Here is a 14,712-nt window from a genome sequence, read left to right on the forward strand (position 1 = left end):
CTGGATTATCTCACCATTTGTATTTTTCATTGGGCAGATATTGTCAGACCCCATTGTAAACTTCCTGGCTACAAAGGATGTTGTTCAGGGACCTCATCTCTCTTGCTGCATGCAATTCCTATATCATGTTTGACAAAAATCAGTGTTCTATATATCCCCTGAATTAGAAAAACACAATAAGACCCACCCCAATTTAGCACCTACTTAATGGGCTTAAACTGCTGAAACCCCAAGCTATTGTTTTGTAATGTTCCACTTCCTGTCTCACCTTCTTTTCTGGAGAGAAGTGTTACATGCTGTCTACAAACCTGGGGATTGTAGTTTATTTCTAATAACAAATTAAGGTAAATTGTAAATCATGTATTCAAAGTAACTGTTCATTTAAAAAATGGGATCTTGTCGTTTTACTGCAGCTAACTCCTGAATAACAAGAAATCACTTACTGGGATAATAAGATAGAAATATGCTGTACAGTACTGTACTTACATCAAGTCTTGAAGTTTGAAAAATAAAGAGTCTATTGTACATCTAACAGGGAGCACTTACTTGAAATCATGACAGGAAGATGCTCACGTTAGACCCACAAACACTAACATTTACAACATTGGTTTGGGATATAGAGTGTTAGAAAAACAACAATAAAGCAACCAACGTGATATTGCAACTGATATCTAACAAGAAAGCACTTAGTGATACAAGACCGAAATATGCTTTTGTTAGATAAAAATCTTGAACATGAGAGTATGGAGGTTGTCCTACTATGAAGGAAGTCATCAATGTGGATCTTTAAAGCAAGTGTTGACGTTTTAAGAGAGGAGAGTCTATTGTATATCTAACAAGGAGCACTTACTTGAAATCATGACAGGAAGATGCTCTTATTAGACACACAACAAATTCTAACATTGACAACATTTGCTTGGGATAGAGTGTTAGAAAAAACAACAACAATCAGGCAGTCAAAGTGATATTGCAGCCAGCATCTGTATAACAAGAAAGCACTTACTGAAATAATATACAGAAAGTAGCTTTTGTTAGACAAAAGTTTTGCCAGTGAGTGAATTGAAGCCTCCTTGCAATGAAAGGGAAATTAGAAATGATTGAAACATGTTGACCCAAGAAAAAGGAAACTGGGTCTGCCGGCCATCTAACAAAGAGCACTTACTGTAAACAAGACAGGAAGTAACTCTTGTTAGACACACAATAGAGACAATACTTTCAAAAGCAGATTATCATTGTTGCTAGAACAGTTAGTTACAAAACAGTTGGATTTGTGTCTAGAGAGAGTTGCTCAGCTTCTCAAAGATTTATAACAAGTGAAAAACGTATCTACTATAATACAATGGTAAGCAAGCAGGGAAGGGAAACTGGATTATCTCACCATTTGTATTTTTCATTGGGCAGATATTGTCAGACCCCATTGTAAACTTCCTGGCTACAAAGGATGTTGTTCAGGGACCTCATCTCTCTTGCTGCATGCAATTCCTATATCATGTTTGACAAAAATCAGTGTTCTATATATCCCCTGAATTAGAAAAACACAATAAGACCCACCCCTATTTAGCACCTACTTAATGGGCTTAAACTGCTGAAACCCCAAGCTATTGTTTTGTAATGTTCCACTTCCTGTCTCACCTTCTTTTCTGGAGAGAAGTGGTACATGCTGTCTACAAACCTGGGGATTGTAGTTTATTTCTAATAACAAATTAAGGTAAATTGTAAATCATGTATTCAAAGTAACTGTTCATTTAAAAAATGGGATCTTGTTGTTTTACTGCAGCTAACTCCTGAATAACAAGAAATCACTTACTGGGATAATAAGATAGAAATATGCTGTACAGTACTGTACTTACATCAAGTCTTGAAGTTTGAAAAATAAAGAGTCTATTGTACATCTAACAGGGAGCACTTACTTGAAATCATGACAGGAAGATGCTCACGTTAGACCCACAACAAACACTAACATTTACAACATTGGTTTGGGATATAGAGTGTTAGAAAAACAACAATAAAGCAACCAACGTGATATTGCAACTGATATCTAACAAGAAAGCACTTAGTGATACAAGACCGAAATATGCTTTTGTTAGATAAAAATCTTGAACATGAGAGTATGGAGGTTGTCCTACTATGAAGGAAGTCATCAATGTGGATCTTTAAAGCAAGTGTTGACGTTTTAAGAGAGGAGAGTCTATTGTATATCTAACAAGGAGCACTTACTTGAAATCATGACAGGAAGATGCTCTCATTAGACACACAACAAATTCTAACATTGACAACATTTGCTTGGGATAGAGTGTTAGAAAAAACAACAATCAGGCAGTCAAAGTGATATTGCAGCCAGCATCTGTATAACAAGAAAGCACTTACTGAAATAATAAACAGAAAGTAGCTTTTGTTAGACAAAAGTTTTGCCAGTGAGTGAATTGAAGCCTCCTTGCAATGAAAGGGAAATTAGAAATGATTGAAACATGTTGACCCAAGAAAAAGGAAACTGGGTCTGCCGGCCATCTAACAAAGAGCACTTACTGTAAACAAGACAGGAAGTAACTCTTGTTAGACACACAATAGAGACAATACTTTCAAAAGCAGAGTATCATTGTTGCTAGAACAGTTAGTGACAAAACAGTTGGACTTGTGTCTAGAGAGAGTTGCTCAGCTTCTCAAAGATTTATAACAAGTGAAAAACGTATCTACTATAATACAATGGTAAGCAAGCAGGGAAGAGAAACTGGATTATCTCACCATTTGTATTTTTCATTGGGCAGATATTGTCAGACCCCATTGTAAACTTCCTGGCTACAAAGGATGTTGTTCAGGGACCTCATCTCTCTTGCTGCATGCAATTCCTATATCATGTTTGACAAAAATCAGTGTTCTATATATCCCCTGAATTAGAAAAACACAATAAGACCCACCCCTATTTAGCACCTACTTAATGGGCTTAAACTGCTGAAACCCCAAGCTATTGTTTTGTAATGTTCCACTTCCTGTCTCACCTTCTTTTCTGGAGAGAAGTGTTACATGCTGTCTACAAACCTGGGGATTGTAGTTTATTTCTAATAACAAATTAAGGTAAATTGTAAATCATGTATTCAAAGTAACTGTTCATTTAAAAAATGGGATCTTGTCGTTTTACTGCAGCTAACTCCTGAATAACAAGAAATCACTTACTGGGATAATAAGATAGAAATATGCTGTACAGTACTGTACTTACATCAAGTCTTGAAGTTTGAAAAATAAAGAGTCTATTGTACATCTAACAGGGAGCACTTACTTGAAATCATGACAGGAAGATGCTCACGTTAGACCCACAAACACTAACATTTACAACATTGGTTTGGGATATAGAGTGTTAGAAAAACAACAATAAAGCAACCAACGTGATATTGCAACTGATATCTAACAAGAAAGCACTTAGTGATACAAGACCGAAATATGCTTTTGTTAGATAAAAATCTTGAACATGAGAGTATGGAGGTTGTCCTACTATGAAGGAAGTCATCAATGTGGATATTTAAAGCAAGTGTTGACGTTTTAAGAGAGGAGAGTCTATTGTATATCTAACAAGGAGCACTTACATGAAATCATGACAGGAAGATGCTCTCATTAGACACACAACAAATTCTAACATTGACAACATTTGCTTGGGATAGAGTGTTAGAAAAAACAACAACAATCAGGCAGTCAAAGTGATATTGCAGCCAGCATCTGTATAAAAAGAAAGCACTTACTGAAATAATATACAGAAAGTAGTTTTTGTTAGACAAAAGTATTGCCAGTGAGTGAATTGAAGCCTCCTTGCAATGAAAGGGAAATTAGAAATGATTGAAACATGTTGACCCAAGAAAAAGGAAACTGGGTCTGCCAGCCATCTAACAAAGAGCACTTACTGTAAACAAGACAGGAAGTAACTCTTGTTAGACACACAATAGAGACAATACTTTCAAAAGCAGAGTATCATTGTTGCTAGAACAGTTAGTGACAAAACAGTTGGATTTGTGTCTAGAGAGAGTTGCTCAGCTTCTCAAAGATTTATAACAAGTGAAAAACGTATCTACTATAATACAATGGTAAGCAAGCAGGGAAGAGAAACTGGATTATCTCACCATTTGTATTTTTCATTGGGCAGATATTGTCAGACCCCATTGTAAACTTCCTGGCTACAAAGGATGTTGTTCAGGGACCTCATCTCTCTTGCTGCATGCAATTCCTATATCATGTTTGACAAAAATCAGTGTTCTATATATCCCCTGAATTAGAAAAACACAATAAGACCCACCCCAATTTAGCACCTACTAAATGGGCTTAAACTGCTGAAACCCCAAGCTATTGTTTTGTAATGTTCCACTTCCTGTCTCACCTTCTTTTCTGGAGAGAAGTGTTACATGCTGTCTACAAACCTGGGGATTGTAGTTTATTTCTAATAACAAATTAAGGTAAATTGTAAATCATGTATTCAAAGTAACTGTTCATTTAAAAAATGGGATCTTGTCGTTTTACTGCAGCTAACTCCTGAATAACAAGAAATCACTTACTGGGATAATAAGATAGAAATATGCTGTACAGTACTGTACTTACATCAAGTCTTGAAGTTTGAAAAATAAAGAGTCTATTGTACATCTAACAGGGAGCACTTACTTGAAATCATGACAGGAAGATGCTCACGTTAGACCCACAAACACTAACATTTACAACATTGGTTTGGGATATAGAGTGTTAGAAAAACAACAATAAAGCAACCAACGTGATATTGCAACTGATATCTAACAAGAAAGCACTTAGTGATACAAGACCGAAATATGCTTTTGTTAGATAAAAATCTTGAACATGAGAGTATGGAGGTTGTCCTACTATGAAGGAAGTCATCAATGTGGATCTTTAAAGCAAGTGTTGACGTTTTAAGAGAGGAGAGTCTATTGTATATCTAACAAGGAGCACTTACTTGAAATCATGACAGGAAGATGCTCTTATTAGACACACAACAAATTCGAACATTGACAACATTTGCTTGGGATAGAGTGTTAGAAAAAACAACAATCAGGCAGTCAAAGTGATATTGCAGCCAGCATCTGTATAACAAGAAAGCACTTACTGAAATAATATACAGAAAGTAGCTTTTGTTAGACAAAAGTTTTGCCAGTGAGTGAATTGAAGCCTCCTTGCAATGAAAGGGAAATTAGAAATGATTGAAACATGTTGACCCAAGAAAAAGGAAACTGGGTCTGCCAGCCATCTAACAAAGAGCACTTACTGTAAACAAGACAGGAAGTAACTCTTGTTAGACACACAATAGAGACAATACTTTCAAAAGCAGAGTATCATTGTTGCTAGAACAGTTAGTGACAAAACAGTTGGATTTGTGTCTAGAGAGAGTTGCTCAGCTTCTCAAAGATTTATAACAAGTGAAAAACGTATCTACTATAATACAATGGTAAGCAAGCAGGGAAGAGAAACTGGATTATCTCACCATTTGTATTTTTCATTGGGCAGATATTGTCAGACCCCATTGTAAACTTCCTGGCTACAAAGGATGTTGTTCAGGGACCTCATCTCTCTTGCTGCATGCAATTCCTATATCATGTTTGACAAAAATCAGTGTTCTATATATCCCCTGAATTAGAAAAACACAATAAGACCCACCCCAATTTAGCACCTACTAAATGGGCTTAAACTGCTGAAACCCCAAGCTATTGTTTTGTAATGTTCCACTTCCTGTCTCACCTTCTTTTCTGGAGAGAAGTGTTACATGCTGTCTACAAACCTGGGGATTGTAGTTTATTTCTAATAACAAATTAAGGTAAATTGTAAATCATGTATTCAAAGTAACTGTTCATTTAAAAAATGGGATCTTGTCGTTTTACTGCAGCTAACTCCTGAATAACAAGAAATCACTTACTGGGATAATAAGATAGAAATATGCTGTACAGTACTGTACTTACATCAAGTCTTGAAGTTTGAAAAATAAAGAGTCTATTGTACATCTAACAGGGAGCACTTACTTGAAATCATGACAGGAAGATGCTCACGTTAGACCCACAAACACTAACATTTACAACATTGGTTTGGGATATAGAGTGTTAGAAAAACAACAATAAAGCAACCAACGTGATATTGCAACTGATATCTAACAAGAAAGCACTTAGTGATACAAGACCGAAATATGCTTTTGTTAGATAAAAATCTTGAACATGAGAGTATGGAGGTTGTCCTACTATGAAGGAAGTCATCAATGTGGATCTTTAAAGCAAGTGTTGACGTTTTAAGAGAGGAGAGTCTATTGTATATCTAACAAGGAGCACTTACTTGAAATCATGACAGGAAGATGCTCTTATTAGACACACAACAAATTCGAACATTGACAACATTTGCTTGGGATAGAGTGTTAGAAAAAACAACAATCAGGCAGTCAAAGTGATATTGCAGCCAGCATCTGTATAACAAGAAAGCACTTACTGAAATAATATACAGAAAGTAGCTTTTGTTAGACAAAAGTTTTGCCAGTGAGTGAATTGAAGCCTCCTTGCAATGAAAGGGAAATTAGAAATGATTGAAACATGTTGACCCAAGAAAAAGGAAACTGGGTCTGCCAGCCATCTAACAAAGAGCACTTACTGTAAACAAGACAGGAAGTAACTCTTGTTAGACACACAATAGAGACAATACTTTCAAAAGCAGAGTATCATTGTTGCTAGAACAGTTAGTGACAAAACAGTTGGATTTGTGTCTAGAGAGAGTTGCTCAGCTTCTCAAAGATTTATAACAAGTGAAAAACGTATCTACTATAATACAATGGTAAGCAAGCAGGGAAGAGAAACTGGATTATCTCACCATTTGTATTTTTCATTGGGCAGATATTGTCAGACCCCATTGTAAACTTCCTGGCTACAAAGGATGTTGTTCAGGGACCTCATCTCTCTTGCTGCATGCAATTCCTATATCATGTTTGACAAAAATCAGTGTTCTATATATCCCCTGAATTAGAAAAACACAATAAGACCCACCCCAATTTAGCACCTACTTAATGGGCTTAAACTGCTGAAACCCCAAGCTATTGTTTTGTAATGTTCCACTTCCTGTCTCACCTTCTTTTCTGGAGAGAAGTGTTACATGCTGTCTACAAACCTGGGGATTGTAGTTTATTTCTAATAACAAATTAAGGTAAATTGTAAATCATGTATTCAAAGTAACTGTTCATTTAAAAAATGGGATCTTGTCGTTTTACTGCAGCTAACTCCTGAATAACAAGAAATCACTTACTGGGATAATAAGATAGAAATATGCTGTACAGTACTGTACTTACATCAAGTCTTGAAGTTTGAAAAATAAAGAGTCTATTGTACATCTAACAGGGAGCACTTACTTGAAATCATGACAGGAAGATGCTCACGTTAGACCCACAAACACTAACATTTACAACATTGGTTTGGGATATAGAGTGTTAGAAAAACAACAATAAAGCAACCAACGTGATATTGCAACTGATATCTAACAAGAAAGCACTTAGTGATACAAGACCGAAATATGCTTTTGTTAGATAAAAATCTTGAACATGAGAGTATGGAGGTTGTCCTACTATGAAGGAAGTCATCAATGTGGATCTTTAAAGCAAGTGTTGACGTTTTAAGAGAGGAGAGTCTATTGTATATCTAACAAGGAGCACTTACTTGAAATCATGACAGGAAGATGCTCTTATTAGACACACAACAAATTCTAACATTGACAACATTTGCTTGGGATAGAGTGTTAGAAAAAACAACAACAATCAGGCAGTCAAAGTGATATTGCAGCCAGCATCTGTATAACAAGAAAGCACTTACTGAAATAATATACAGAAAGTAGCTTTTGTTAGACAAAAGTTTTGCCAGTGAGTGAATTGAAGCCTCCTTGCAATGAAAGGGAAATTAGAAATGATTGAAACATGTTGACCCAAGAAAAAGGAAACTGGGTCTGCCGGCCATCTAACAAAGAGCACTTACTGTAAACAAGACAGGAAGTAACTCTTGTTAGACACACAATAGAGACAATACTTTCAAAAGCAGAGTATCATTGTTGCTAGAACAGTTAGTTACAAAACAGTTGGATTTGTGTCTAGAGAGAGTTGCTCAGCTTCTCAAAGATTTATAACAAGTGAAAAACGTATCTACTATAATACAATGGTAAGCAAGCAGGGAAGAGAAACTGGATTATCTCACCATTTGTATTTTTCATTGGGCAGATATTGTCAGACCCCATTGTAAACTTCCTGGCTACAAAGGATGTTGTTCAGGGACCTCATCTCTCTTGCTGCATGCAATTCCTATATCATGTTTGACAAAAATCAGTGTTCTATATATCCCCTGAATTAGAAAAACACAATAAGACCCACCCCTATTTAGCACCTACTTAATGGGCTTAAACTGCTGAAACCCCAAGCTATTGTTTTGTAATGTTCCACTTCCTGTCTCACCTTCTTTTCTGGAGAGAAGTGGTACATGCTGTCTACAAACCTGGGGATTGTAGTTTATTTCTAATAACAAATTAAGGTAAATTGTAAATCATGTATTCAAAGTAACTGTTCATTTAAAAAATGGGATCTTGTTGTTTTACTGCAGCTAACTCCTGAATAACAAGAAATCACTTACTGGGATAATAAGATAGAAATATGCTGTACAGTACTGTACTTACATCAAGTCTTGAAGTTTGAAAAATAAAGAGTCTATTGTACATCTAACAGGGAGCACTTACTTGAAATCATGACAGGAAGATGCTCACGTTAGACCCACAACAAACACTAACATTTACAACATTGGTTTGGGATATAGAGTGTTAGAAAAACAACAATAAAGCAACCAACGTGATATTGCAACTGATATCTAACAAGAAAGCACTTAGTGATACAAGACCGAAATATGCTTTTGTTAGATAAAAATCTTGAACATGAGAGTATGGAGGTTGTCCTACTATGAAGGAAGTCATCAATGTGGATCTTTAAAGCAAGTGTTGACGTTTTAAGAGAGGAGAGTCTATTGTATATCTAACAAGGAGCACTTACTTGAAATCATGACAGGAAGATGCTCTCATTAGACACACAACAAATTCTAACATTGACAACATTTGCTTGGGATAGAGTGTTAGAAAAAACAACAATCAGGCAGTCAAAGTGATATTGCAGCCAGCATCTGTATAACAAGAAAGCACTTACTGAAATAATAAACAGAAAGTAGCTTTTGTTAGACAAAAGTTTTGCCAGTGAGTGAATTGAAGCCTCCTTGCAATGAAAGGGAAATTAGAAATGATTGAAACATGTTGACCCAAGAAAAAGGAAACTGGGTCTGCCGGCCATCTAACAAAGAGCACTTACTGTAAACAAGACAGGAAGTAACTCTTGTTAGACACACAATAGAGACAATACTTTCAAAAGCAGAGTATCATTGTTGCTAGAACAGTTAGTGACAAAACAGTTGGACTTGTGTCTAGAGAGAGTTGCTCAGCTTCTCAAAGATTTATAACAAGTGAAAAACGTATCTACTATAATACAATGGTAAGCAAGCAGGGAAGAGAAACTGGATTATCTCACCATTTGTATTTTTCATTGGGCAGATATTGTCAGACCCCATTGTAAACTTCCTGGCTACAAAGGATGTTGTTCAGGGACCTCATCTCTCTTGCTGCATGCAATTCCTATATCATGTTTGACAAAAATCAGTGTTCTATATATCCCCTGAATTAGAAAAACACAATAAGACCCACCCCTATTTAGCACCTACTTAATGGGCTTAAACTGCTGAAACCCCAAGCTATTGTTTTGTAATGTTCCACTTCCTGTCTCACCTTCTTTTCTGGAGAGAAGTGTTACATGCTGTCTACAAACCTGGGGATTGTAGTTTATTTCTAATAACAAATTAAGGTAAATTGTAAATCATGTATTCAAAGTAACTGTTCATTTAAAAAATGGGATCTTGTCGTTTTACTGCAGCTAACTCCTGAATAACAAGAAATCACTTACTGGGATAATAAGATAGAAATATGCTGTACAGTACTGTACTTACATCAAGTCTTGAAGTTTGAAAAATAAAGAGTCTATTGTACATCTAACAGGGAGCACTTACTTGAAATCATGACAGGAAGATGCTCACGTTAGACCCACAAACACTAACATTTACAACATTGGTTTGGGATATAGAGTGTTAGAAAAACAACAATAAAGCAACCAACGTGATATTGCAACTGATATCTAACAAGAAAGCACTTAGTGATACAAGACCGAAATATGCTTTTGTTAGATAAAAATCTTGAACATGAGAGTATGGAGGTTGTCCTACTATGAAGGAAGTCATCAATGTGGATATTTAAAGCAAGTGTTGACGTTTTAAGAGAGGAGAGTCTATTGTATATCTAACAAGGAGCACTTACATGAAATCATGACAGGAAGATGCTCTCATTAGACACACAACAAATTCTAACATTGACAACATTTGCTTGGGATAGAGTGTTAGAAAAAACAACAACAATCAGGCAGTCAAAGTGATATTGCAGCCAGCATCTGTATAAAAAGAAAGCACTTACTGAAATAATATACAGAAAGTAGTTTTTGTTAGACAAAAGTATTGCCAGTGAGTGAATTGAAGCCTCCTTGCAATGAAAGGGAAATTAGAAATGATTGAAACATGTTGACCCAAGAAAAAGGAAACTGGGTCTGCCAGCCATCTAACAAAGAGCACTTACTGTAAACAAGACAGGAAGTAACTCTTGTTAGACACACAATAGAGACAATACTTTCAAAAGCAGAGTATCATTGTTGCTAGAACAGTTAGTGACAAAACAGTTGGATTTGTGTCTAGAGAGAGTTGCTCAGCTTCTCAAAGATTTATAACAAGTGAAAAACGTATCTACTATAATACAATGGTAAGCAAGCAGGGAAGAGAAACTGGATTATCTCACCATTTGTATTTTTCATTGGGCAGATATTGTCAGACCCCATTGTAAACTTCCTGGCTACAAAGGATGTTGTTCAGGGACCTCATCTCTCTTGCTGCATGCAATTCCTATATCATGTTTGACAAAAATCAGTGTTCTATATATCCCCTGAATTAGAAAAACACAATAAGACCCACCCCAATTTAGCACCTACTTAATGGGCTTAAACTGCTGAAACCCCAAGCTATTGTTTTGTAATGTTCCACTTCCTGTCTCACCTTCTTTTCTGGAGAGAAGTGTTACATGCTGTCTACAAACCTGGGGATTGTAGTTTATTTCTAATAACAAATTAAGGTAAATTGTAAATCATGTATTCAAAGTAACTGTTCATTTAAAAAATGGGATCTTGTCGTTTTACTGCAGCTAACTCCTGAATAACAAGAAATCACTTACTGGGATAATAAGATAGAAATATGCTGTACAGTACTGTACTTACATCAAGTCTTGAAGTTTGAAAAATAAAGAGTCTATTGTACATCTAACAGGGAGCACTTACTTGAAATCATGACAAGAAGATGCTCACGTTAGACCCACAACAAACACTAACATTTACAACATTGGTTTGGGATATAGAGTGTTAGAAAAACAACAATAAAGCAACCAACGTGATATTGCAACTGATATCTAACAAGAAAGCACTTAGTGATACAAGACCGAAATATGCTTTTGTTAGATAAAAATCTTGAACATGAGAGTATGGAGGTTGTCCTACTATGAAGGAAGTCATCAATGTGGATCTTTAAAGCAAGTGTTGACGTTTTAAGAGAGGAGAGTCTATTGTATATCTAACAAGGAGCACTTACTTGAAATCATGACAGGAAGATGCTCTCATTAGACACACAACAAATTCTAACATTGACAACATTTGCTTGGGATAGAGTGTTAGAAAAAACAACAACAATCAGGCAGTCAAAGTGATATTGCAGCCAGCATCTGTATAACAAGAAAGCACTTACTGAAATAATATACAGAAAGTAGCTTTTGTTAGACAAAAGTTTTGCCAGTGAGTGAATTGAAGCTTCCTTGCAATGAAAGGGAAATTAGAAATGATTGAAACATGTTGACCCAAGAAAAAGGAAACTGGGTCTGCCGGCCATCTAACAAAGAGCACTTACTGTAAACAAGACAGGAAGTAACTCTTGTCAGACACACAATAGAGACAATACTTTCAAAAGCAGAGTATCATTGTTGCTAGAACAGTTAGTGACAAAACAGTTGGATTTGTGTCTAGAGAGAGTTGCTCAGCTTCTCAAAGATTTATAACAAGTGAAAACGTATCTACTATAATACAATGGTAAGCAAGCAGGGAAGAGAAACTGGATTATCTCACCATTTGTATTTTTCATTGGGCAGATATTGTCAGACCCCATTGTAAACTTCCTGGCTACAAAGGATGTTGTTCAGGGACCTCATCTCTCTTGCTGCATGCAATTCCTATATCATGTTTGACAAAAATCAGTGTTCTATATATCCCCTGAATTAGAAAAACACAATAAGACCCACCCCTATTTAGCACCTACTTAATGGGCTTAAACTGCTGAAACCCCAAGCTATTGTTTTGTAATGTTCCACTTCCTGTCTCACCTTCTTTTCTGGAGAGAAGTGTTACATGCTGTCTACAAACCTGGGGATTGTAGTTTATTTCTAATAACAAATTAAGGTAAATTGTAATGTATTCAAAGTAACTGTTCATTTAAAAAACGGGATCTTGTTGTTTTACTGCAGCTAACTCCTGAATAACAAGAAATCACTTACTGGGATAATAAGATAGAAATATGCTGTACAGTACTGTACTTACATCAAGTCTTGACGTTTGAAAAATAAAGAGTCTATTGTACATCTAACAGGGAGCACTTACTTGAAATCATGACAGGAAGATGCTCACGTTAGACCCACAACAAACACTAACATTTACAACATTGGTTTGGGATATAGAGTGTTAGAAAAACAACAATAAAGCAACCAACGTGCATATTGCAACTGATATCTAACAAGAAAGCACTTAGTGATACAAGACCGAAATATGCTTTTGTTAGATAAAAATCTTGAACATGAGAGTATGGAGGTTGTCCTACTATGAAGGAAGTCATCAATGTGGATCTTTAAAGCAAGTGTTGACGTTTTAAGAGAGGAGAGTCTATTGTATATCTAACAAGGAGCACTTACTTGAAATCATGACAGGAAGATGCTCTCATTAGACACACAACAAATTCTAAGATTGACAACATTTGTTTGGGATAGAGTGTTAGAAAAAACAACAACAATCAGGCAGTCAAAGTGATATTGCAGCCAGCATCTGTATAACAAGAAAGCACTTACTGAAATAATATACAGAAAGTAGCTTTTGTTAGACAGAAGTTTTGCCAGTGAGTGAATTGAAGCCTCCTTGCAATGAAAGGGAAATTAGAAATGATCGAAACATGTTGACCCAAGAAAAAGGAAACTGGGTCTGCCGGCCATCTAACAAAGAGCACTTACTGTAAACAAGACAGGAAGTAACTCTTGTTAGACACACAATAGAGTCAATACTTTCAAAAGCAGAGTATCATTGTTGCTAGAACAGTTAGTGACAAAAAAGTTGGATTTGTGTCTAGAGAGTTGCTCAGCTTCTCAAAGATTTATAACAAGTGAAAAACATATCTACTATAATACAATGGTAAGCAAGCAGGGAAGAGAAACTGGATTATCTCACCATTTGTATTTTTCATTGGGCAGATATTGTCAGACCCCATTGTAAACTTCCTGGCTACAAAGGATGTTGTTCAGGGACCTCATCTCTCTTGCTGCATGCAATTCCTATATCATGTTTGACAAAAATCAGTGTTCTATATATCCCCTGAATTAGAAAAACACAATAAGACCCACCCCTATTTAGCACCTACTTAATGGGCTTAAACTGCTGAAACCCCAAGCTATTGTTTTGTAATGTTCCACTTCCTGTCTCACCTTCTTTTCTGGAGAGAAGTGTTACATGCTGTCTACAAACCTGGGGATTGTAGTTTATTTCTAATAAAGTAACTGTTCATTTAAAAAATGGGATCTTGTCGTTTTACTGCAGCTAACTCCTGAATAACAAGAAATCACTTACTGGGATAATAAGATAGAAATATGCTGTACAGTACTGTACTTACATCAAGTCTTGAAGTTTGAAAAATAAAGAGTCTATTGTACATCTAACAGGGAGCACTTACTTGAAATCATGACAGGAAGATGCTCACGTTAGACCCACAACAAACACTAACATTTACAACATTGGTTTGGGATATAGAGTGTTAGAAAAACAACAATAAAGCAACCAACGTGATATTGCAACTGATATCTAACAAGAAAGCACTTGGTGATACAAGACCGAAATATGCTTTTGTTAGATAAAAATCTTGAACATGAGAGTATGGAGGTTGTCCTACTATGAAGGAAGTCATCAATGTGGATCTTTAAAGCAAGTGTTGACGTTTTAAGAGAGGAGAGTCTATTGTATATCTAACAAGGAGCACTTACTTGAAATCATGACAGGAAGATGCTCTCATTAGACACACAACAAATTCTAACATTGACAACATTTGCTTGGGATAGAGTGTTAGAAAAAACAACAATCAGGCAGTCAAAGTGATATTGCAGCCAGCATCTGTATAACAAGAAAGCACTTACTGAAATAATATACAGAAAGTAGCTTTTGTTAGACAAACGTTTTGCCAGTGAGTGAATTGAAGCCTCCTTGCAATGAAAGGGAAATTAGAAATGATTGAAACATGTTGA

The sequence above is a fragment of the Ascaphus truei genome, chromosome 5 (genome assembly GCF_040206685.1).
Source record: "Ascaphus truei isolate aAscTru1 chromosome 5, aAscTru1.hap1, whole genome shotgun sequence".
NCBI lineage: Eukaryota > Metazoa > Chordata > Amphibia > Anura > Ascaphidae > Ascaphus > Ascaphus truei.